At 43.5% G+C, this 27,118-nt stretch overlaps 1 protein-coding gene and 1 non-coding gene across 4 annotated transcripts in view; both read left to right on the top strand.

Annotated features, from left to right (window-relative positions):
* The first annotated feature begins 1,165 nt into the window (after nt 1-1,165).
* Nucleotides 1,166-27,118, top strand: part of CDK4 (cyclin dependent kinase 4) — an 87,142-nt gene continuing 61,189 nt past the window's right edge. Inside the window, exon 1 of one of the 3 annotated variants that reach the window (XM_056562614.1) lies at nt 1,166-1,187. The gene's annotated coding sequence lies outside the window, so the exon portion shown is untranslated. Of the gene's footprint in view, nt 1,312-17,840; nt 17,960-27,118 lie in introns of those variants that run through there. The other 2 variants (XM_056562613.1, XM_056562612.1) reach the window with 2 other exon arrangements.
* On the top strand, nt 3,283-3,479 carry LOC130360071 (U2 spliceosomal RNA). The gene has a single exon (XR_008890553.1). It is a non-coding gene; the product is annotated as a U2 spliceosomal RNA (small nuclear RNA).

The raw sequence follows: 27,118 nt of genomic DNA, 5'->3' as shown, positions 1-27,118 counted from the left end.
TTAGCATGGCCCTCATGCTGCTGCTGCCACCTCCAGGATCGGTCATTGTACTGCTCTATGGTCTCCTCATGCTATTGCTATCACCTCCAGGCTCTGTCATTGTTCCGCAATATGGTCTCCTCATGCTGTTACTGCCACCTCCAGGCTCTCTCATTCTGCTGCTCTATGGTCTCCTCATGCTAATGCTACCCCCTCCACGCTCTGTTATTGTGCCACCATATGGTCTCCTCATGCTGATGCTACCACCTTCAGGCACTGTCATTGTGACGCCATATGGTCTCCTCCTGCTGATGCTGCCACCTCCAGGCTCTCTAATTGTGCTGCTCTATGGTCTCCTCATGCTGATGCTGCCACCTCCAGGCTCTATAATTGTGCTGCTGTATGGTCTCCTCATGCTGATGCTGCCACCTCCAGGCTCTATAATTGTGCTGCTCTATGATCTCCTCATGCTGATGCTATCACCTTCAGGCTCTCTCATTGTGCTGCCATGGATACTGCAAAACATAATTAAGGTGCTGGTCCCCAGTTTCAGAAATTCCTTGGATTAGGGTCACTTTCAGGACTCCTGATGGATGGGAAATCCGCCATGAGGCATTTGTTTTTAGAAACTGCTGCTCACAACCAATGTTGCAATGGAGTGTCTCCATCTGCTGGTGGTATTGGATAGGCATTAGTGCTATGATAGGGTCTGAAAAAAATATATATATAAAAAAAAAAAAGAGAGAGAGACTGACTGAGTGAGTGAGTGAGAGAGTGAATGAGTGAGTGATTGAGTGAGCAATTGAGTGAGTGAGAACAAATGAATTAAAGCAAGTGAGTGAGTGAGAACGAATGAATGAAAGTCTGAATGTCAGAAAGAAAAAAGGATGAAGAAAGAAGCATGAAGAAAAAAAAATGTATATGGAGTTGCAGACATGAGTGCAATTTAGGAAGCTGTTGAGGCTGGTCCTCATGGGAGGATTATTTCACCAGGACCCTTAGTACTTTTAAAATGCCATTCAATGCCACTGCTTTGGCTAGGTGTAAACTGTAGATGACCATGTTGTGTTAGTTACCATGGCAACCCAGGTGATGTGTGAGCTAACACATAAGCCCAACAGATTCCAAGAAGGCCAGAATCACCAGCGGCACCACCATCGGTTGTCAGATTACCCGCATTCAGCAAATACCAGTCCAAAATGATGCAGGTTTATACTGTTCATTTTCAGTTTATCGTTAAAGTTGGTGTTATAACATGTCGGAACAGCCAGAGGGACGCAGCTACAGCCAGTGTGGTAACTAGAGCCAGGGAGGCAGCTATGTGCAACAAAGGTAGGCGTGTTGTTTTCATGTGCAGATCTTAAACATTGTCTTATATACAAGAGGAGGAGTGATGGGGGTTCTGGCAAAAGGCAGGCAATGGATTGCATTGCTAAATGCTCCATCAGAGTGCAATGGGCTCCTGTCCTTCTTTCAAGTGATGGTATGGGTTTAGCCTGTGCTGTATGTATGTATGGGTGGCTGACTGCCACCCACCCAGAGAGTGTATGGGAGGCTGACAGTCTGCCAGCCTTCCTTCCATTCCTATGAGTAATGTGAGTGCTCATGAAGGGGACATGGTTGGTTCCACCCCCTTCCCGTTTATCCCCTCTGGGCCTTTTGGCTTAGATCAAGTGTAAAAAAAAAAGGACTTGTGATAAATCGCATCCTCAGGCATGTTTTTTTTGTGTGTGAATACTTGCACTTGGGTGACTTGTGAGCGCATACCTCAACTATTTAATAAAATAACGTGTGTGTGTTTATATATAAATATATACCGTATTTTTCGCCGTATAAGACGCACTTTTTCTTCCCCAAAACGGGGGGGGGGGGGGGGGAAGTTGGTGCGTCTTATACAGCGAATATACGCCCGAGGCTGCTGCAGGCGAGAGCAGGAAGTCAGCGGTAAGTACAGAGGCTGCGGCGGTGCGGTACAGCGCTGACTACCCGCTCCCCGCCCTCAGCAGCCTCATGACCGCCGGTAAATTTTTCACCCCACACCGGCTATGTTTATTGCCCTACGCCTGGAACAAACAGTTCCGGGCGCCGGGCAAGTGAATTACTAATAACTGTATACTAAAAACCAGGGTGCCTCCAGCTGTTGTGAAACTACAACTCCCAGCATGCCCGGACCGGCAAAGGCTGCCCGGGCATGCTGGTAGTTGTAGTTTCACAACAGCTGGAGGCACCCTGGTTTTTAGTATACATGAATTAGTTTTTACCTGCTCTGGCCAGCCCCCGCCTGCAGCCGCACACAGGAGCCGGCCCGGGCAGATAATCATAGGTTTTCCTATGCCGGACATCCCTGTGTCCCGAAAAATCTTTTCGGGACATAAGGATGTCTGCGGGTCACTAACCATTCCCCGGCCGATGCGCGTCCTCCTGCGGTCCTCCTGCGGTCTTCCTGCGATCCTCCGCCTCTCTATAGTTGTACGCACAGGACCTCAGTGACGTCCCGTGCGTACAACCATAGAGGCGCAGGAGGACCGGAGGAAGACGCGCGCTGGCCGGGGCCTGGTGAGTGACCGGCGGCACGTAATCTTCAGTGTTTTGGTCACCGCTCCTCCGGTCCCGGCACCTACTGCTATGGTCCATAGGCCATAGCAGTAGATTGTGACACCGGGCCAGAGGAGCGGTGACCGGAACACTGTGGGGGGCAGTATACAGACATACAGCCTCCAGCTGTACACTGTATATGGCTGGAAGCTGTATGTCTGTGGGGGGAGCTGCCTACCATTGTGGGGGAACTATACTGCCAACTATTGTGGGGGGAGCTGCCTACCATTGTGGGGGAACTATACTGCCAACTATTGTGAGGGAACTATACTGCCAACCATTGTGGGTGGGGGGGGGAGAGCTGCCTACCATTGTGGGGGAACTATACTACCAGCTATTGAGGGGGAACTATACTGTCAACCATTGTGGGGGAGGGGGGAGCTGCCTACCATTGTGGGGGAACTATACTGCCAACTATTGTGGGGGAACTATACTGCCAACCATTGTGGGGGGGGGGGGGGAGCTGCCTGCCATTGTGGGGGAACTATACTGCCAACTATTGTGGGGGAACTATACTGCCAACTATTGTGGGGGAACTATACTGATATAAAATATTTTACTACAGTATTTGGTTCAGAATCTTTAATTTTCTAGATTTTCCTCCTTTAAAATTGGGTGTGTCTTATATGCCGGAGCGTCTTATATAACGAAAAATATGGTATATAAAACATCTGTTATGGAGAATGTATTATTTATTATGTATGTGATTCACATTTGATTGGTAGTAAAGGTATATTCAATCAAAAATCTGTTCTTATCACTTTAATATCTGATACGTTCCCTATCTGGGGACCATAAATTAAATGGATTTTTGAGAACGGGAGCTGATTTGGAAGCTTGCTTCCGTCGCCCTATGCATTGACCCGATGTGGCAGTATCTTCGGGTAGTGTACAGTGTACCACCCCATTCCAGTGTTAAACAAGAAAGATTCTCATTTAATCCTCTGTGGGTGAGAATTTGAGTTTGAGAATTGGAGACCAAAATGATGAGTTGCACTGACTGGTTTATGAACGTCTATTCATTTAGCGTTTTAATGACCATGTTTACACACTGATTGATGACATGACAGGTAGCTGTCTTGTGGGTGGTGCTGAATCCTGTTAAATGACGTGAGGGTCTCATGCCTATACACAAGGGTGCGTCATGGCTGTTGCTTGACCATGCATTGGCTTCTGTGGTCAGTGAATGATAAAAACAAAATTTACCATCCATTGATGGATGGGAAATCCGCCATGAGGCATTTGTTTTTAGAAACTGCTGCTCACAACCAATGTTGCAATGGAGTGTCTCCATCTGCTGGTGGTATTGGATAGGCATTAGTGCTATGATAGGGTCTGAAGAAGAAGAAGACGAAAAAAAATATATATATAAAAAAAAAAGAGAGAGAGAGAGACTGACTAAGTGAGTGAGTGAGAGAGTGAGTGAGAGTGAATGAGTGAGTGAGAACAAATGAATTAAAGCAAGTGAGTGACTGGAGGCTCTGTCATTCAGCCAATATATTGTTTTCTGATGCTGCTGGGACTGTATTGGATAATACCTGCAATTTTTATGGTAGCACTGGCAAACATACATGCTAAATAAAGATTTCAACATTGATCTTTTAATGTTAGGGGTTGTGAAGCCCTCTTATGTACACGTCCTGCTGCCTGATCCAGGCTGTGTGTTTCAGGAACTACTTGGTTTACTGATGCTGCTAGGCCTGTGCCTACATTTTTTTGGATGTTAGCACTAGCTAACATACACATTCTATACAGATTTTTATATTCATCTTTTAATGTTAGGGGTTATTAAGCTCTCTTGTGTACTTCTGCTGCTGCCTGATCCAGGCTGTGTGTTTCAGCAACTATATGGTTTAGTGATGCTGCTGGCCCTGTGCCTAAAATTTTTTGATGTTATCATTAGCTAACATGCATCTTCTATACAGATTTCAACGTTAACATAATGTTAGGGGTTGTGAAGCTCTCCTGTAAACTCATGCTGATGCCTGCTCCAGGCTGTGTGTTTCAGGAACTACTTGGCTTAGTGATGCTGCTGGGTCTTGGGCCTTAAATTTTTGGATGTTAGCACTTGCTTACATACATGCTTAATTGAGATTTCAAGATTGATCTTTCAATCTTAGGAGTTATGAAACCCTCTTGTGCACTCCTGCTGCTGACTGCTCCTGTCTGTGTCATTCAGCAACTACATGGTTTAGTGATGCTGCTGGGCCTAGGACATTGCCTATATATGTTTATGGTAGCACTAGGTACCATACATCTTCAATGGAAATTTCAAAATTCATTTTTTATTCTGAGAGATTGTGAGGCCCTATTGTCTCCTCATCTGCCGCCAACTCCAGGCTGTGCCATTCAGTCACTATATGGTCTCCTCATGCTTCAGCCATCTCCAGGCTGTGTCATTCAGCCACTATATGATCTCCATATATTGACTATGTACTGTAGGAAACATGTGGCTATACTTGAGTTACTCTCCCAGCATTATTGCCATGTTGATACCAGACCAGTAGTAAAAGGAATATTGCCAAGGACTAGCAGAAACAGGGAACTGTGGAGACTGACCACCGGCTGTTGGAATTGACTGACTATCCCAGGTGGTAGATTTACCATTTTGAAGTTCCTCTGTTCCAGTAGGCTTTAAGTCGTTCATTGTTTGTTGTGGTTCTTCAGTTGCAGAATTAAGTTGTATCATGTTTTTCTGTTCATCCGATGAGCTAATGTCACTGGAACACACAATACTCATATTGTCATCTAATTAAGGATCCTTTTCTTCAGAGAACGTATCTATCATTTTATTATTTTGAATGTCAGGTGGTATTCTGACAATTTTTGTGAAGCCCTGGGGTCTCCTCATGTTTCAGCCAACTCCAGGCTGTGCCATTCAGATACTATATGGTCTCCTCCTACTGATGCCACCTCCAGGCTCTGTCATTGTGCTGACATGTGACATGGGACTCCTTGTTAGATTAAGTCCTTTGTGCCCACACGCCAGGGCCCGGGCCACTAAAACTTGGGAGTTAAAAGTTCCATTTCAAAATCCTCAATTTCAAAATCTTAGATTTCTATTTAAAATTCTTGTATTTCAATGGTCTCCTCATGCTTCAGCCACCTTCAGGCTGTACCATTCAGACACTACATGGTCTCCTTATGCTTTCCCCACCTCCAGGCTGTGTCATTCAGCCAATATATCATTTTCTGGTGCTACTGGGACTGGGATATTAACTCCAAATATGTTCTGGTAGCACTAGCTAACATAAATGCTTAATTGAGATTTTAAGATTGATCTTTCAATGTAAGGGGTTATGAAACCTTCTGGTGTACTGCTGATGCCTGCTCCTGTGTCTTTCAGGTATTACTTGGCTTACTGAAGCTTCTGGGCTTGGGCCTTATATTTTTGGATGTTTAGCACGAGCTAAATACATGCTTAATAGACATTTCAACATTGATCTTTCAATGTAAGGGGTTATGAAACCCTCTGGTGTACTGCTGATGCCTGCTCCTGACTGTGTGTTTCAGGAACTACTTGGCTTATTGATGCTTCTGGGCTTGGGCCTTAAATTTTTGGATGTTTAGCACGAGCTCCACACTCTGTCATTCAGCCACTATATGGTCTCCTCATGCTTCAACCTCATCCAAGCTGTGTCATTCAGCCACTATATGGTCTCCTCCTGCTGCCAACACCTCCACGCTGTGTCATTCAGCCACTACATGGTCTCCTCATACTGATGCCACCTCCAGGCTCTGTCATTCAGCCACTATATGGTCTCCTCATTCTGCAAACACCTCCACGCTGTGTCATTCAGCCACTATATGGTCTCCTCATACTGATGCCACCTCCAGGCTCTGTCATTGTGCCGCTCTGCTGCAGTGATTCTAAAAGCGATGGGATTACTTGGCTTACTGATGCTTCTGGGCTTGGGCCTTACATTTTTGGATGTTTAGCACAAGCTAAATACATGCTTAATAGACATTTCAACATTGATCTTTCAATGTAAGGGGTTATTAAACCCTCGAGTGTACTGCTGACGCCTGCTTCTGTGTCTTTCAGGAATTACTTGGCTTACTGATGCTTCTGGGCTTGGGCCTTAAATTTTTGGATGTTTAGCACAAGGTAAATACATACTTAACAGAAATTTCAACATTGATCTTTCAATGTAAGGGGTTATGAAACCCTCTGGTGTACTGCTGATGCCTGCTCCTGACTGTGTGTTTCAGGAACTACTTGGCTTACTGATGCTTCTGGGTTTGGGCCTTAAATTTTTGGATGTTTAGCATGAGCTAAATACATACTTAATAGAAATTTCAACATTGATCTTTTCCCAACAGATATTTTAAGATCTCTCCACAGGTGTTCAATGGGATTTAGATCTGGACTCATTGCTGGCCACTTCAGAACTCTCCAGCGCTTTGTTGCCATCCATTTCTGGGTGCTTTTTGACGTATGTTTGGGGTCATTGTCCTGCTGGAAGACCCAAGATCTCAGATGCAAACCCAGCTTTCTGACACTTGGCTGTACAGTGCAACCCAAAATCTGTTGGTAATCCTCAGATTTCATGATGCCTTGCACAAATTCAAGGCATCCAGTGCCAGAGGCAGCAAAACAACCCCAAAACATCATTGAACCTCCACCATATTTCACTGTAGGTACTGTGTTCTTTTCTTTGTTGGCCTCATTCCATTTTCGGTAAACAGTAGAATGATGTGCTTTACCAAAAAGTTCTATCTTGGTCTCATCTGTCCACAAGACGCTTTCCCAGAATGATTTTGGCTTACTCAAGTTCAATTTTGCAAAATGTAGTCTTGCTTTTTTATCTCTCTGTGTCAGCAGTGGGGTCCTCCTGGGTCTCCTGCAATAACGTTTCATTTCATTTAAATGTCGCCGGATAGTTCACACTGACACTGATGCTCCCTGAGCCTGCAGGACAGCTTGAATATCTTTGAAACTTGTTTGGGGCTGCTTATCCACTATCCGGACTATCCTGCATTGACACCTTTCATCAATTTTTCTCTTCCGTCCAGGGAGATTAGCTACAGTGCCATGGGTTGCAAACTTCTTGATAATTTTGCACACTGTGGACAAAGGCAAATCTAGATCTCTGGAGGTGGACTAGTAACCTTGAGATTGTTGATATTTTTACAGAATTTTGGTTCTCAGACAGTTCTCTTCTCCTCTTTCTGATTTCATAAAAAATGAAACCTCTAATTCAGCCAAGGATTGCAACAAATACTTTATTTTTTTTTTTAGTTTTAGGCTATGGCTCAGGACCGGCCCTACAATGGGTCCTGCTGGGTCATTCACAGGGGTGGCAATTTTGACCCGCCGCGACCCATGACGGACCTAGTCAGTCATGGTGCCACTCAGGGTGTATGGAGCAGGCTCTTGACTCAAGTCCGCTCCATACCCCGTGACCCCCAACTTATTTCAGTAGCTGGGGGCCGCCGTTAATAGCCGACATACCCGCTATTAACTGCTGTGGTTAATAGCCGCGGCCCGCTATTAACCATAACACAGAACACACTTTGATGCCATCACAGCCACAATGGACATGACTTTGATTCATTAGCTGACCACTACCCTTATCAACAATAGAGAGCACTTTATCTTTAATACTGCATTATAAATTTGACTTTACACACTGAAATGCAGATGTAGATTTTTTGTAAATCACTGGAGATGCATTTTATAAGAAAACAAAATAATTTACTGTGAACATATTGTATATTAAAACGCTATGCTTCTAACTACACATTAGTAGTACATATAGACAATGCATTGGTAAATACTTTGCAGCCTTTTAGATATTATCTATTGTTGTAGCTTTCCTTCCTTTTTGCAACACCCTAAAGAAAAGTCCTGATGATCTGAAGGTTTTATATCACAATAATAACAGTACGATGTCCTGCACATAGACAAAGTGAATGGTGACAAAGTGATGGTTTACAAATCTGATATAGGAGTTTCTATTTTACAAATTGCAATATATTACAATTATATTAAAGGGGTACTCCACCCCTTGACATCTTATCCTCTGTCCAAAGGATAGGGGATAAGATGTTTGATCGCAGGGGTCCCGCACCTGGCATTCCACGCCCCCTCCCATGGATATGTATGGAGGGGCGTGATGCAATGGCATTATGAGACGTGGTGCAGTGTCATGTCTCCCACCGAGGTAACCCAGCGCTCTAAAGATACTGTTTAGAATGCAGGGTGCTGCTACACTGAGGTGGTGGGGGTCCCAGCGGTGGAACCCTGCGATCAGACATTTTATCCCCTATCCTTTGGATAGGGAATAAGATGTCTAGGGGTGGAGTACCCCTTTAACACAATGATTGCTGATAATGTTTAAGAATCTCTGAAATGGAGACATGATTTCTCCTGTTGGTCCTTCCTAGGCATACTTTTGAGGCTATGTGCATGCGGTGGAATTTGTGCGGAATGTCTGCACAGAATATTCCGCACAAACATTCCACTCCAGCAGAGTTCCATTCAGCCTTTTTGCTCTTTTTAATCAGCAGTGGTTAGCGCCTTACAGATCTCTGATAGATGTTCCTGTCAGTCTCTTTTGGCTGGACAAAGGCCATATTGGCTGAAATTTCACTTTTGTATTTTACCTATGGATTCATAATAAAGAGTAATGTTATCTTGTGATCATTGGACCAGTGACTTGGCTTCTTTGTATAACATATGAACAAGTGATCAGGTGGAAGGCTACAACAAGTTAAGCATACAGACTTTCAAGTGATGCATGAGAAAAATTACTACTAAGATTGCAGCTTTCCCATGGATGCATGGAAATTTTGGTAGGTCGACCACTCCTGGGTAAGTTTGGCATCCAGGAGCCTTAGCAATGGCATTGTAAGCCTTTGTAGACTTGAAGATTTTAAAGACTTTATTCGGTATTTGTATTTGAATATCTTTATAACATTGTGTGCTGTTTTCTGAGACCTTCTAGCTGCTTTACATTGAAGACCGCTTCAACTTTCGTAATGTTTAGATTCAACCAAATTGTCAATTGGTAAGAACACTGCTATGTAGGGAAAAACTCAGAAGGGATGCAGCACTGCCCATTAAAACGAATATTACAGATTAACGGTGCCCCCGAGTGCCATATAAGGCTGCTTTCACACTATAAAGTTCACCCGTTAATAAACGGCCGTTATAATGTATTGTTAACAGACGTTTAATAACGGTGAAGTAACAGATGCTAACGGCTGAATAATGTCTGTCCACATAACGGGCATATTCATCAGTTAAGACCCTGTATAACATCCGTCATGTTCGGATGTTTTAACACCTCTGCCTACAGAGTCCCACAGCCAGGACTACTACTACTCCCATCATGGAACACACTTGTTTCCATGATGGGAGTAGTAGTTCCCCAGCTACGGGAGTCTGCTGGTGGCTGGGGAGGTTACATTAATGTTTGTACTACTACCCCCATCCTGGAACAGAGTCTGTTCCATGATGGGGGTTGTAGTACAGGGGCTGAGGGATTGATCGCATCGGGTCTCACTTCTGACACCCGATTCGATCAGAAGTTATTAAGCAGGGGAGCGGGCAGCAAGCTCCGTAACCCTGCGATGTACACAATGTATTTTTTACTTTCATTTTTAAATTCCCCGCTGGCAGCCCTGAATGGCCGGTACTGAGGAGCCATTCAGGGATCCCAGCAGGATTTTTAAAATGGTCAATGTGAGGGGACATATGTATATTAAAAGTGTTGTTGGAGTGGGGCATAGAGCGCTATATATCTAGCCCCCCCCAGTGCATTAATAAAAATATGACCCCCGCCAGTGCATTAATAAAAATATGACCTTCGCCAGCACATTTATATGTATATCTATACCACCCACAGCGCATAATGTGACGCCACCGGTGCATTTGTCTTAATTTTCCATTGCAGTGCTATATGTGAATGGTATATCTATCAGAATGCATTCAGCAGCCGCCGACCAGATGATCCTGACATATATACTATTCATTCATAGCGCCGGTGGCTGCATATGTATATAGATGTGCTTCTATATACATTTGCAGCCGCCGCGCTATGAGTGAATAGTATATCTGGATGCGCTGCTGACAGATTTCACATATAGCGCTGCACAAATGCGCTATATGTGACAAGTATATCTGTCAGCAGCGCATCCAGCAGCCGCCGGCCAGATGATGCTGACAGATATACTATTCAGTCATAGCGTGGCGGCTACATATGTATATAGAAGCCCTGTGGGGGGGCGGATAACACTATATGTCTGCTCCCCCCAGCACATCTATATACATATGCAGCCGCCGGCGCTATGAATGAATAGTATATCTATCAGCATCATCTGGCCGGCGGCTGCTGGATGCGTTCTGATAGATATACCATTCACATATAGCGCTGCAATGGAAAATTAAGACAAATGCGCTGGCGGGGTCACATTATGCACTGGCGGGGGGGGGGGGTATAGATGTATACATATAAATGCGCTGGCGGGGGTATATATTTTTTTAAATGTACCGGCGGGAGGCATATTATAAATGCGCTGGGGGGCTAGATATATAGCGCTCTATGCCCCCCCCCTGCAGCGCTTTATATCTTGCCCTCCCACAACACTTTTAATATACATATGTCCCCTCACAATGTTCATTTTAAAAACCCCGCTGAAATCCCCGAATGGCTCCTCAGTGCCGGCCATTCAGGGCTCCCAGCGAGGAATTTAAAAATGAAAGTAAAAAATACATTGTGATCGCAGGGTTGCTGACCATGCCGCCCACTCCCCTGCTTAATAACTTCTGATCGCATCGGGTGTCAGAAGTGAGACCTGGTGCAATCAATCCCTCAGCCCCTGTACTACAACCCCCATCATGGAACAGAGTCTGTTCCATGATGAAGGTAGTAGTACAAACACTAATGTAACCTCCCCAGCCACCGGCAGACTTCTGCAGTGGGGAATTACTACTCCCATCATGGAAACAAGTCTGTTCCATAATGGGAGTAGTAGTAGTCCCTCAGCACTGCAGGAGCCTGCTGATGTCACCTCTTCTGAGCATGCTAAGTAACAATAATGTCCATTATAATAACGGGCATTAACGGGTGTATTTACTAATGTCCCTCGGCCATGGACTTCAATGTTAAAAATAACGTCCGTTAATTTACCCGGAAAAATTAGTGCATGTCCCGTTATTTCTCCCGTCACAACTAACGTCCATTAGTCATGACGGGCTATATCGGGTGATAACGGGTAAACGAAAAAAAAACATTGTTTAACGGGCGTTAATAATTATTTTTCAAATGTACATTTATTAACGGGTGAACTTCATAGTGTGAAAGCAGCTTTAAAGGTATTATAATGGTCATTGTAACAGCCCCTTTTAGCATCTATTAACAGGTTAGAATGCCCTAACTTGCTGACAGATTCCCTTTAAATTGTGTAAAACAAATTAGAACAATATTTAAATAATTTCCTACATGTCAAACTGTTGAAGAATTTACACATTTTTGCAGCACATCCTGCTCAGTACTAGTCCAGCCACTTCCTCATATAGATAAAAAAAAATCTTCTGCAGTTTGCTCCATCTATAAAGAAACAAATGTGTAATGGTTTTGCCATGATGTGTAACATGCTAGATGTTATATTGCACTCCTGCTTTTGTTATGCGTCTGTTTGTCTTTTGGTGATAAAGCTGCTGGGACGGCCTGTTTGGCACTGCTGCTCATGATCAGCTTCTGTATCCACTTCTAGCAGTAACAATGCTTTTCTCTGTCTCAGTGTATCACATCACTTGCTCTCAGTGTTGCATAAGCTAATACCATACCAGGTAAAACAGTGGTGCATACCGACACCATACAGCTACAGGGCTTCAAGAGAAAGCTTTTCTACTCCTACTGCAGTAGTATGGGGTGTAGGGGCAATATTCCTCATTGCAATGTTGTTTGAATGCAACCAACCAACTGTCAGCTTACAATATATGCTGTATAAAATGAATAAATCAGGTAGGCAACCCTGGACCCTAGACCAGACTCAGAAAATATATACTGTACAGACCCAAGACCAGACTGTATACGTAAAGGAGTACTCGGGTGAACTAAACCCATAGCCCATCCTTTCCCTCTCATCAACCTATTTAATTTTCTAAATATCATTCATTAGCTATATAGAGAGCAGTTTTCCCCTTTTTGGTTGTCACTTATATGCAGGGAGTAAGGGAATTACATCATCCAGCCATCCACTCTGTCTCTGTCCAAATCTCTCTCTGAAAGTAGCCCCCACCCTACTGAGATACACAGACCATGTGGTTTCTGCTCTGCACTGTTGAGTCAGGCTCTCTTTTCCTCTGGACAGGTTTTCTCTGGACAGGTTTTGATAAATCTCCCCCTTTATTTGCGTTTACGCAAATACACCAACAAATAAACTAGAGGAGATTTATTAAAACCAATGCAGAGGAAGAGTTGACCAGTTGCCCAGAGCAGACTGCTTCCTTAATTTAAAAAAAAAAAAAAAAAGGAGATGCATGGTGAACTTTGGAAGCTTATCGACTTGCTGGGACTTGTCGTTGTAATAATGACTGACGTGCTGTATGGCAACCCACGTTTGACTGACTTGACTTGAATTGAATCCCCAAGACTGTAGTGCTTACCGCTAAGCTTAACCTGCACCTGGGCGCAAGGGGTTAAGTTGTAGAAGATGCGTGGTTGCAGGACTTGACTTTAGGCCTCCTTCAGATTCACCTCACACACTCACTTCAGACCTCTCCAAACTGTACCTCAGCAACATACTGGACTCTGAACTCTGGTTACACTATATATGGGAGCAATTTAGAGTGATCCCATTGGCCGGATAAGTCACCTGGTTCACCTTTGCATACTCCCCTAACAACAAGATCCATGACAACAGGTTTAAGGTTTAAAGAGACAAGTACATAGAAAATACCAATAACTTAACCATTGCATAACAGTTCATATTATAGAGTCCTGAGGAATGTGGGCCCAAGATGGACATTGAAGCAGCATCTGCCACAAAGGATGGGCAGGAGTACAGAAGAACACGTTATTCTATACTGGGTCACCACAGTTCGGCTGTAGATTCAGTTTAATCCTGTCTGAGCACAATGGGGGTGATTCATTAAAACTTGTGCAGGGGAAAAGTTGACCTGTTGCCAATAGCAACCAATCAGATAGCTTCTTTCATTTTTGTAAAGGCCTCTGAAAAATAAAAGAAATGATCTGATTGGTTGCTATGGGCAACTGGTCAACGTTTCCTCAGCACAGGTCTTGTTGAATCTCCCCCTATAAGTCTAAACATGTGTAACAAGTACTGTACTTTATATTGCTTAACATGTCCAGGTATAGGAGGTATATGATTGTTGCAGGGGTTAAAGAGGTATTCATATTTTTTCCCCCTATTTAAATGTGCTCAGGGAACAGTTAAATAGGAAAAAACTATACTTACCCATCTCTCTCACCCGCCATGCCACATTTCCTTGTGTTTGTTTCCCACAAGGACCTTCCCGCTCTACCAATCCAGTCTAGCCAGTGTTGTCTGAGCTGGCTCTGCCATAGTATTCTGTAGTACTTGCACTGCTACTCAAGTCAGCTCTGGGGCATTCATGGTGAACCTCAGGATCATATGAACAAAATATACACCCACAAGCTCCATCCAGTGCACGCTAAAGGGATATCTACTACAAAAGCCTGTATTCTGACTCTGAAAGGGAGATTAATTTCAGTCAGAAGAAAGAAGTTGAACAAGGGCTCTTCTGTATCCATTGGACTCTTGACGTGCCTCCAGCAAGAGCCAGTGCTACATGACTTCCACGCCACTATCCTTACCACCCTAAGCCCTGCTATAGGGCATCGTAGTGCAACAAACTGTGATTTACTAAAGTTTAACATTCACCAGAGGGAACTAACCTGTGATGATCCTATCCAGTAGAGCCAATCTGTTTCTGGACTATCTCTTTAAAACAACACTCAAAGTGCTTCAATTCTTCTCTAGAGACTCACTCACAGTTCCTATACTAAAAGCTACCAAGGGGATTATAACCTTTTCTCATACACTGAAGCTGAGACTATGTAAACTTGACGTTATCAGTACCTAACAGACTATATCCTGTATTAGCTTGCACCTAACATAATGGGCACACCTGCACCCAGACACCATTATTATAGAGTGCCACAGGGTCAAGGACTATCGACATGTGCAGACCTCCATTGATAAGGAGTGCTGAGACCACCAGGAAGGTGCTGTGGGGCCAGCGACGATCCTCAGGCTACTGTGATGCCAATAATTCTGGGCACACCCTGACAAAGCTTTTCAGTGAGGTGGCATTGGGGTGTTTGGTTCTACCTGTGGGAGACTATTTGTAGTACATGTGGTTACGACTTCTGATTTGGCTCAATTCATTTACTTTTTGTTATCAGGCTTTTCTGGCACATTAGCACTTTTATTATATGCTGCATTGTTTCATGCCCGTTGTATGTTTACCCTCAGCATTATGCTGATTAATTAAAGGGGTACTTTAATTAAAGGGGTAAACTTTTAATTTTTTTTTAAATCAACTGGTGCCAGAATGTTAAACAGATTTGTAAATTACTTCTATTTAAAAATCTTAATCCTTCCAGTACTTATCAGCTGCTGTATTTGTGGTGGACCACTGGTGTTTGGCGGGACCACGAGTATAGCGGTGTGAGTGGTGAGATCAGATGGTATTAACCCCGGGGCAAGATGTTGTTAACCCCTGATGTTCGTGACGCCAGTGTGGTTTTAGGGTTCCAAAACACCACACGCCCGGTTTCTCCGCTATCCCAGTTGCTAGTAGTGAAATGAAAGTCCACAACCAGTTATGGTCAAACAGAGGCTTTACGGAGTATAAGACAGATGGAATTATCTTCACAGCTAAGGCCAGATTTCCCTGAGAGGTGGCCAGGACCCAGAAGGACCCCCCAGCTTGCTGGACCAATATACTTGTGATTAACTTGACTTGAGATTGGACTTGACTTGACTATATGCAGGACTTAACTAGTTTCAATGACAGCAGACATAGACTTGAGACTTACTGGAATGACTGTAGCTTTTGGGGTCTTCCAGATGCTGATAACTTGCACTGAGATCTCTGTGGTAGCTGTTCCTCAGCAAAGATCATATGAGAAGCGAGTGAATTGTACTGGCCGCCCCTTTATATAGTGGGGGGCTGGACTAAAGCCCATTGGTCAAGCTGCAGGTCATAGGTTAAGCTGGTGCTCTCTGGGAGAACATGTGACAACAAATCATGTGACTGCATAACATGTGACAGACCTCCCACAGGTCCTCTGTACTACCTATACATAAGGATACTGTCTAGCATTAAAGTGATATGCACAACATTATGGAACAAAAGGGGGTCCCCAGGTCACTGAGGTTCTCAACCAGACAGGGCCTAAGGGAAGCACAGGACCATGTCCTGTACTGGGACATCACAAATTCTCCAGAGGAAGTTCTTTTATTTTAAAATGTCTTTTCTGTCTGACCACAGTGCCCTCTACTGACACCTCTGTCTGTCTTAGGAACTGTCTAGAGCAGGATAGGTGCGCTAAGGGTATGTGCTCCTACTCTGGACAGTTCCTGAGACAGACAGAGGTGTCAGCAGAGATCACTGTGGTCAGACAGAAAAGAAATTTAAAAAGAAAAGAACTTCCTCTGGAGCATACAGCAACTGATAAGTACTGGAAGGATTAAGATTTTTAAATAGCAGTCATTTACAAATCTGTTTAACGTTCTGGCACCAGTTGATTTAAAAAAAATAATAATAATAATAGTTTTTCACCGAAATACCCCTTTAACTTACTAGCGCATGTTCTTACATGATGTATATACCCTTCTGCAGTATCTTCCCTATTTTTATCTTCTACTATTTTCTTGTATACACAGATGTTCACTGGTGGTCAGCTCACCTGGGCAAGTGTTCAGTCTAAACTCTAAATTTGAATGGCCATGTAAAAGTCCGCTTCATTATCCAGATAAGACATCAAATTATGATAAAAAATCCAATATATAAGAAAACCACAGAGCCATATCAGGCAAACTTTTGGATTAATTGTTTCCCTGATGTGGGCGCTGTTGTTTTTATATTATTTAAAGGATAACTCCGGGATGTAAAATTTAAATGTAAAATTTATTATTTAAAGGATAACTCCGGGATGTAAAATTTATCCCCTATCCTTATCCCCTATCCTTATCCCCCCCCCCACGATCTCCCAAATGGCGCCCCGGCTACCTGCATGAAACAAGCATTTTCGACCACCGCACGAAGCTGTGATGGTCGACATGCCCCATTCATGCTGAAAACCAGGGCGCCGTTCGGGAGATTGCGGGAAGCCCCATCGGTCGGACCCCCTCGATCTAACACTTATCCCCTATCCTTAGGATAGGATATAGGGATAAGTTGTTACATCCCAGAGTTATCCTTTAACGTCTTATTTGGAAAAATGTTTTGTATTTTGTCATTTATAATAAAGTGTTGTCTTAATATAGATTAAGCAAGGAGAGGGATTGGGAGAGATTTATCAAAACCAGTGCAGAGGAAAAGTTGACCAGTTGCCCATAGCAACCAAACAGATCGCTTCTGAAATACGAAAAAGCAGTCTGATTGGTTGCTATGGACTTTTTTTTTTCTTTTGCCGGTTTTAGTTTAACATAGTTTTATATATAAACAGAAAAAAAAGTATACGTTCAAAAAAACGTATCCAAACGTATGCAACATTGAATCAAAATGGTGTATTGTTTTTTGTACACAGGTTTGTAGCATAGGTCAGTGTACGTAATTGTGTACAGATGTGAACGCACCCTAGGCCTATTGTCATGCAGGGCTCTAGAAATGTGTCTATTTGAGCATAGCCAAGAAACAACTAAGTATATGTATATATATATATATACATACATATATATATATATATATATATATATATATATATATATATGTATATAAAAAATATAAGGAATTTCCTTAGATTTCTTCAGCTTCTCATTGCTTAGTCATAAACCAGCATTAACCACCCAACGTGTGACTCTCCAGCTGTTGCAAAACAACAACTCCCAGCATGCCCTAACGGGCATGCTGGGAGTTGTAGTTTTGCAACAGCTGGAGAGTCACACGTTGGGTTATACTGCCATAACATAATATATAGCCTTAATACTGTATAAAGGAGTGTACAACGTCCTGAAGAGAAGCCCCCTGAAGCCCATAGAAGTGTATGGAGCCGGGTGACATAACCGGTGGGCGGGGAGGGGTGAGCCCCGGGGTGGGTGTAAGTTGGGGCAGGAAGTGATACTGTTGTGTGGGGACTGAATGGTGAGAGCATGTGAAGGTGCTGCGGATGAGAAGCCCCTCGCCATGACTGACCAGCGCTGCTGACACTACAAGAGCCGGGTAAGGCGGCGCTGCCTCACGCTAGAGACCACGTGTTTACGGGTGCAGGGCTGTGGGGACTTGCTGGGAGTTGTAGTGCGCCCCCACTTTGCAGGGCACACGTACAAGTGTCCCCTCACCGTGTGTTATGAGGCTGCATTCACTTGCACAAAAAGACTTGTTGCAAGTAACAGATGGGACTGACTGCTCAGAAACCGCACACCCTGCTGCCATATTTTCTTTTTTTAATGGAAACTCCAATGTTTGACCTAATAAGAAAGAAGTAAGTTGTGGCAGGAAGAGGAGGGGAAAGTAATGGAGGTGGATGAGCTGCAGAGAGAATGTAACTTCACTCTCCCATAGTGTTGAGGGGAGGGGTCCCTGTCCTGGCCATCCCTGATAAGAGCCCCATGTGCCAGGCACAAAAGAACCGCACCACGTGGGGACAGGCTTCGGTGAGTGCTCCCTGTTATCAGCCACTTCTCTCACAGGACGGGCTGGAGGGCTGCTATTCCCCCATTATTACTACTGCTGTATCTGGAAACTATACAGCAACACTTTCCACCAAGGCAGTGTATCCTAACCAGTGTGCCTCCAGCTGTTGCAAAACTACAACTTTCAGCATGCCTAGACAGCTGAGTGCTGAGAGTTGTAGTTTTGCAACAGCTGGAGACACACTGCTCAAAGTGTTCCCTAAACTAGCCCTCCAGCAGTTGCAAAACTACAACTCCCTGCAAGCTAAAGCCTGTCGGGGCACACTGGGAGTTGTACTTTTGCAACAGCTGGAGACACACTGCTCAAAGTGTTCCCTAAACTAGCCCTCCAGCAGTTGCAAAACTACAACTCCCTGCAAGCTAAAGCCTGTCGGGGCACACAGGGAGTTGTACTTTTGCAACAGCTGGAGACACACTGCTCAAAGTGTTCCCTAACCTGTGTGCCCCAACAGGCTTTGGCTGTCAGGGTGTGATGTAGTGCTGGGCGATATGGCCTAAAATTAATATCACGGTATATATATTTTTTTACTATCACGGTATTACTGCCTGTCAGCCCCCCGCCACCCCGCGAGCGTTGTCAAATGTGCACCCCGCGAGCGCTACCATCACCGCTAGCGGGGTCCCTGTGCCCACTAGCGGTGTCAAATGTGCCCCCCGCGAGCGCTACCATCACCGCTAGCGGGGTCTCCTAGCGCTGCCTACGTTAGCCCTACGCTATTTGCGTAGTGCTGCTCCTGCGCAGTACTATGTTAGCTGCGCACGAGGCTTTTAAATCTGTTCCCGTACCCTGGGAGCTGACAGGGATGGGGAACAGAGCCTTGTGACACCGCTAGTGGGCACAGGGACCCCGCTAGCGGTGATGGTAGCGCTCGCGGGAGGGCACATTTGACAACGCTAGTGGGCACAGGGACCCCGCTAGCGGTGGGGATTGATGGTGCTCGCGGGGACACAGTAAATGGATTAGCCGCGCTGGGCTCTACAATTCATCCGGAGGGTGGGGCCCGACCGCTATAGCGGTATGGGCAAAAATCCATACCCTGGGAGGAAAAAAAACGGTATCCGGTTCATACTGGTATACTGCCCAGCACTAATGTGATGGGAGTTGTAGTTCTGAAGTCACTGAAGAGCCGCAGGTTGGGTATTGTTGGCTTTGTGCTGCTTTATTTGCGATTTGGAAACATGCGGCTACAGTTGTGATTGGAAGCGAGAGATCATGTGACGATCACCTGCAATCCTGTACATTGACTTGGTCACATGATCCCTTCCAAAATGTCACCCCCTATATTCATTGTATTGAAAATGATAGATGGAGCCTTTTGCCCTCCTCTCTCAATGTGCAAAGGCAAGTGTGTGTCTCCAGAGTGATTGGAAGAGAGGGATCATGTGACAGTCACCTGCTCTTCTGTACATGAACTTGGTCACATGATCCCTTCTAAAATGTCACCCCCCCCTTTACATTCAATTTATTCAAAATATGACAGATTATTATGATATAGGGTATCTAGGAATAAGAAACCTCTTGCGCCCCTCCCCCAACATGTAGAGACCAGTGTGTGTCCCCTGTGCGCACTCCTGTACATGCACTTGGTCACATGATTCCTTTGCCCAATAAATAGAACCCCTTAATCGGAGGCTGTGGACTACCGCTGCAGGTGATGAAGGCCAGTCATTGGGTTCAGTAACTATAGCGTCATTGGGTTCTGTATGCTGGTAGCGAAAAGGTATGTTCACGGGGCAGAATTCCGCATGGAAATTCCACTGCATCAGAGTCTCATTGATTTCAATGGATTTCTGCTGCACTGTGCACATGGCGGAATTTCGGAAACACATGTTTTTGCCGCAGAAATCCTGATACCAGTGTCCGTAAAAAGAATAGACTTGTCTATTCTTTTTGCAGATTTCACTGGGAAATGCATTGCTGCTATGAGAGGCGCATTTTCTAGCTGTCCTAGTGCTCGCTGGATCATTCAAATGTGGTGATGAATGTCTCCCTGTGATTTAAAGGGTTACTCCGCTCCCTAGCGTGTTACTCCGCTCCCCAGTGTCCGGAACATTGAGTTCCTGAACGCTGTGTGCGGACTTCCGTGTTCACACCCACCCCCTCGTTATGTCAGGTGACGTCACGTCCCGCTGCCTCAATGCAAGTCTACGGCTGTCGCGCCCCCTTCCCGTAGACTTTCATTGATGGGGCAGGCCTGAACACGGAAGCAACGTTCAGGAACTCAATGTTCCGGTGTGAGGTGGAATTTTGCGGACGCTGGGGAGCGGAGTACCCCTTTTAAGGCCGTGAGAACCCTGCCTAATAGTTCCATTCACGATGAGTGGAATGAATGTCTCCTGCACTAAAAAAGAGATAAGATCTGTATGGAAAAAAGTTAGAAACATAGAATGTCTGCAAATTAGAGCTATTTGGCCCATCTAGTCTGCCCAATAGTCTGGATATTTATGAATAGTCCTTGTCCCTACCTTATATGAAGGATAGCCTTATACCCATCTATCTTATATGGAGGATAGCCTTATACCCATCTATCTTATATGAAGGATAGCCTTATACCCATCTATCTTATATGAAGGATAGCCTTATACCCATCTATCTTATATGAAGGATAGCCTTATACCCATCTATCTTATATGAAGGATAGCCTTATACCCATCTATCTTATATGGAGGATAGCCTTATACCCATCTATCTTATATGGAGGATAGCCTTATACCCATCTATCTTATATGAAGGATAGCCTTATACCCATCTATCTTATATGGAGGATAGCCTTATACCCATCTATCTTATATGAAGGATAGCCTTATACCCATCTATCTTATATGGAGGATAGCCTTATACCCATCTATCTTATATGAAGGATAGCCTTATACCCATCTATCTTATATGAAGGATAGCCTTATACCCATCTATCTTATATGAAGGATAGCCTTATACCCATCTATCTTATATGAAGGATAGCCTTATACCCATCTATCTTATATGGAGGATAGCCTTATACCCATCTATCTTATATGGAGGATAGCCTTATACCCATCTATCTTATATGGAGGATAGCATTATACCCATCTATCTTATATGGAGGATAGCCTTATACCCATCTATCTTATATGGAGGATAGCCTTATACCCATCTATCTTATATGGAGGATGGCCTTATACCCATCTATCTTATATGGAGGATAGCCTTATACCTATCTATCTTATATGAAGGATAGCCTTATACCTATCTATCTTATATGAAGAATAGCCTTATACCTATCTCTACCTTATATGAAGAATAGCCTTATACCCATCTATCTTATATGGAGGATAGCCTTATACCTATCTTATATGAAGGATAGCCTTATACCTATCTTATATGAAGGATAGCCGGATAGCCTTATACCTATCTTATATGAAGGATAGCCTTATGCCTATCCCTATCTTATATGAAGGATAGCCTTATGCCTATCCCTATCTTATATGAAGGATAGCCTTATGCCTATCCCTATCTTATATGAAGGATAGCCTTATGCCTATCCCTATCTTATATGAAGGATAGCCTTATGCCTATCCCTATCTTATATGAAGGATAGCCTTATGCCTATCCCTATCTTATATGAAGGATAGCCTTATCCATCCTATCCCTATCTTATATGAAGGATAGCCTTATCCATCCTATCCCCATCTTATATGAAGGATAGCCTTATCCATCCTATCCCCATCTTATATGAAGGATAGCCTTATCCATCCTATCCCCATCTTATATGAAGGATAGCCTTATCCATCCTATCCCCATCTTATATGAAGGATAGCCTTATCCATCCTATCCCTATCTTATATGAAGGATAGCCTTATCCATCCTATCCCTATCTTATATGAAGGATAGCCTTATCCATCCTATCCCTATCTTATATGAAGGATAGCCTTATCCATCCTATCCCTATCTTATATGAAGGATAGCCTTATCCATCCTATCCCTATCTTATATGAAGGATAGCCTTATCCATCCTATCCCTATCTTATATGAAGGATAGCCTTATCCATCCTATCCCTATCTTATATGAAGGATAGCCTTATCCATCCTATCCCTATCTTATATGAAGGATAGCCTTATCCATCCTATCCCTATCTTATATGAAGGATAGCCTTATCCATCCTATCCCTATCTTATATGAAGGATAGCCTTATCCATCCTATCCCTATCTTATATGAAGGATAGCCTTATGCCTATCCCATGCATGCTTAACCCTTTAGGACGTATGAGTACGTCCTAAGTCTGGTCCCTTTCTATAGCGCGGGGTCCCGGCGGGACCCTGCATCATAGCGGGATGGTCCCGGTGCCTATTCACAGCCGGGACCCGCGGCTTATAGCGCGCGGCTGCGATCGTTCGGCCACACGCTATTAACCCTTCCGATGCGGCGCTCAAAGCTGAGCGCCGCATCGAAAGTGAAAGTAAATGCTTCCTGGCTGCTCAGTCGGGCTGATTGGGTCATCGTGATGCCCCGATCAGCTACCCGGACAGAAGAAGGTCCCTACCTTCTTCCGTCGGCGTCCCGGCTCTGATTGATTGCTCCAGCCTGTAAATCCGGCATGGAGCAATCAACCGCTGATTACACAGCTTGTTGCCATGCAAGGCAACAATCTGTGTATGCAATCAGCCATTGCAAGCTCATAGGTCCCTATAGGAGCTATGAGCTCGCAAAAAAAAGTGTAAAAAATAAAATAAAATAAAAAAATATAAAGTTAACCCTTTCAGGTATTCCCTTCTGAATTAAAAGTTTAAATCACCTAGCATTTCCTAGTAACAAAATAAAACAGTGTAAATAAAAATAAACGTGGTATCACCGCGTGCGGAAATGTCCGAATTATAGTCCAAAATAGCGCATTTTTGATCACTTTGATACCACAAAAAAGTGAATAAAAAGTGATCAAAAAGTCTGATCAGAACAATCAGAACTAGCAAAGTCTGATCAATACAAATATGGTACCGCTAAAAACTTCAGATCACGGCGCAAAAAATGAGTCCTCATACCGCCCTGAACACAGAAAAATAAAAAAGTTATAGGGCTCAGAAAATGACAATTTTTAATGTATACATTTTCCTGCATGTAGTTATGATTTTTTTTTCTGAAGTGATACAAAATAAAACCTATATAAGTAGGGTATCATTTTAATCGTATGGACCTACAGAATAAAGATAAAGTGTCATTTTTACTGAAAAATGTACTACGTAGAAACGGAATCCCCCAAAATTTACAAAATGGCATTTTTTCTTCAAGTTTGTCGCACAATGAATGTTTTTTTCCATTTCGCCATGAATTTTTTGGTAAAATGACTAATATCACTGTACAGTAGAATTGGTGGCGCAAAAATAAGCCATAATACAGATTTTTAGGTGCAAAATTGAAAGGGTTATGATTTTTTAAAGGCAAGGAGGAAAAAACGAAAATGCAAAAAACGTGAAATCGCTCAGTCTTTAAGGGGTTAAACTCCTCCACTGTATTTGCAGCGACCATTTCTGCAGGAAGGCTATTCCATGCATCCACTACTCTCTCAGTAAAGTAATACTTCCTGATATTACTACATAAACCTTTTGTCCCTCTAATACTAAACTATGTCCTCTAGGGGTAGCTTTACTTCTTTTAAATATGCTCTCCTCCTTTATCCTTCAACCCATGGACTAGTTTATAAGATCTTCTGTGAAAATATATACAGTCATGGTCGTAAATGTTGGCACCCCTGAAATTTTTCTAGAAAATGAAGTATTTCTCACAGAAAAGGATTGCAGTAACACATGTTTTGCTATACACGTTTATTCCCTTTGTGTGTATTGGAACTAAACAAAAAATAGAGGGGGGGGGGGGGGGGGAAGCAAATTGGACATAATGTCACACCAAACCCCAAAAATGGGCTGGACAAAATTATTGGCACCCTTTCAAAATTGTGGAAAAATAAGATTGTTTCAAGCATGTGATGCTCCTTTAAATTCACCTGGGGCAAGTAACAGGTGTGGGCAATATAAATATCACACCTGAAAGCAGATAAAAAGGAGAGAAGTTCACTTAGTCTTTGCATTGTGTGTCTGTGTGTGCCACACTAAGCATGGACAACAGAAAGAGAAGAGAACTGTCTGAGGACTTGAGAACCAAAATTATGGAAAAATATCAACAATATCAAGGTTACAAGTCCATCTCCAGAGATCTAGATTTTGTCCACAGTTTGCAACACATGGCACTGTAGCTAATCTCCATGGGTGTGGACGGAAGAGAAAAATTTATGAAAGATGTCAACACAGGATAGTCCGGATGGTGGAAAAGCAGCCCCAAACAAGCTCCAAAGATATTCAAGCTGTCCTGCAGGCTCAGGGAGAATCGGTGTCAGCGCAAACTATCCTTCGACATTTAAATGAAATAAAACGCTATGGCAGGAGACCCAGAAGGACCCCACTGCTGACAAAGAGATATAAAAAAAGAAAGACTACATTTTGCCAAAATCCTCCTGGGAAAACGTCTTGTGGACAGATGAGACCAAGGTAGAGCTTTTTGGTAAAGCACATCATTCTACTGTTTACTGAAAACAGAATGAGGCCTACAAAGAAAAAAATACAGTACCTACAGTGAAATATGGTGGAGGTTAAATTATGTTTTGGGGTTGTTTTGCTGCCACTGGCACTGGGTGCCTTGAATGTGTACAAGGCCTCATGAAATCTGAGGATTACCAACGGATTTTGGGTCGCACTGTACAGCCCGGTGTCAGAAAGCTGGGTTTGTATCAGAGATCTTGGGTCTTCCAGCAGGACAATAACCCCAAACATACATCAAAAAGCCCCCAGAAATGGATGACAACAAAGCGCTGGAGAGTTCTTAAGTGGCCAGCAATGAGTCCAGATCTAAATCCCATTGAACACCTGTGGAGAGATCTTAAAATTGCTGTTGAGAAAAGGCGTCCTTCCAATAAGAGAGACCTGGAGATGTTTGCAAAGGAAGAGTGGTCCAACATTCCGGCTGAGAGGTGTAAAGCTTATTGATGGTTATAGGAACTGACTGACTTTGTTTTTTTTCCAAAGGATGTGCAACCAAATATTAAGTTAAGGGTGCCAATAATTTTGTCCAGACCATTTTTGGAGTTTGATGGGACATTGGGGGACATTTCCTAATCTAGTCTATTCTTTGTATGCTTATAGACCAGTGTATGTGGTAGTCTCCTGTCTATTGTGCTCCTAATTTATCAAAGGTCTCACAGCCCTTGATAAATTCTGTGCTCAGACTTCAGGGTCTACAGCTTAAACTGCATTTAGACCTGCTCCAACATGGTCTGACATTTCAGCGTATTTTGAGCAGATGCGACTTGTCGCACAAAAGTCGCACTTGATAAATTCAGCACCAATGCATTTCCATCTAAAATAGACTTGCATGCATCATGTTCTAAAAATCCTCTACAGCAAAAGTCGCACATATTTAGACTGCGACTTTGTGTGACAAATTTAGAAAAACAGTCTAAATCCTTTGATCTCCCCCTTTATGTCTAATTTTTTTTTTTTTCCTCCCTTTTTTGGTTTAGTTATAATACACACAAAGGGAATAAACGTGTATAGCAAAACATGCGCTACTGCAATCCTCTTCTGTGAGAAATACTTAATTTTCTTGGAAAATTTCAGGGGTGCCAACATTTACGGCCATGACTGTGCATCCTTCTGAAGATACGGTCTCCAGTACTACACACAATACTCTAAGTGAGGTCTCACCAGTGTTCTGTACAGCGGCATGAGCACTTCTCTCTTTCTACTGTTAACACCCCTCTCTATACACCCATGAGCACTACCTTCTTTCTACTGGTAACACCTCTCCCTATACACCCAAGCATTCTGCTAGCGTTTCCTTCTGCTCATTGTCTTCCTACCTTTTTAAGTCTTCTGAAATAATTACTCCTAAATCCCTTTCCTCGGATACTGAGGTCAGGACTCTGTTAAATATTCTATATTCTGCCCGAGGGTTTTTAGGCCCCAGGTGCATTATCTTGCGTTTATCTACATTAAACTTTAGTGTCCAGAGTTCTGACCATTCCTCTAGTTTACCCAAATCCTTTTTCTATTTGGCTGATCCCTCCAGGAACATCAACCCTGTTACATATCTTTGTGTCATCAGAAAAAAGACATACCTTACCATCGAGACCTTCTGTAATATCACTATTGAAGATATTAAACAAAATTGTTCCCAGTACAGATCCCTGATGTACCCCACTGGTAACAAGACCTTGCTCTGAATATTCTCCATTGACTACAACCCTCTGTAGTCTGTCATTCAGCCACTGCCTAATCCACTCTCAATGACTGTAGTTTATTGATAAGTCTTCTGTGTGGGACAGTTTCATCTTGCAATTCATGGGACTTTAGATGTTCCACAATCCTATCCTTTAGTAGGGTTTCCATTCATTTCCCCACTATTCATGTCAGACTTACTGGCCTATAGTTGCATTTTATGTAACCTATAAATTCAGATATAGGCCCAGATTTATCAAACTGTGAGAAAAACTGGAGTGATTTCCCCCCAGCGACCAATCACAGCTCAGCTTTCACTTTACCAGAGCTCGTTAGCTGAGCTGTGATTGGTTGTTGTGGGGAAATCACTTCCCTTTTTCTCCTACACAGTTTGATAAATCTGGGCCATAGTGTGCACAGGGCTCATATTGTAGATCGCTTAT

The sequence above is a fragment of the Hyla sarda genome, chromosome 2, assembly GCF_029499605.1.
Source record: "Hyla sarda isolate aHylSar1 chromosome 2, aHylSar1.hap1, whole genome shotgun sequence".
NCBI classification, from domain to species: domain Eukaryota; kingdom Metazoa; phylum Chordata; class Amphibia; order Anura; family Hylidae; genus Hyla; species Hyla sarda.
This window is presented reverse-complemented; position numbering and strand designations above follow the sequence as displayed.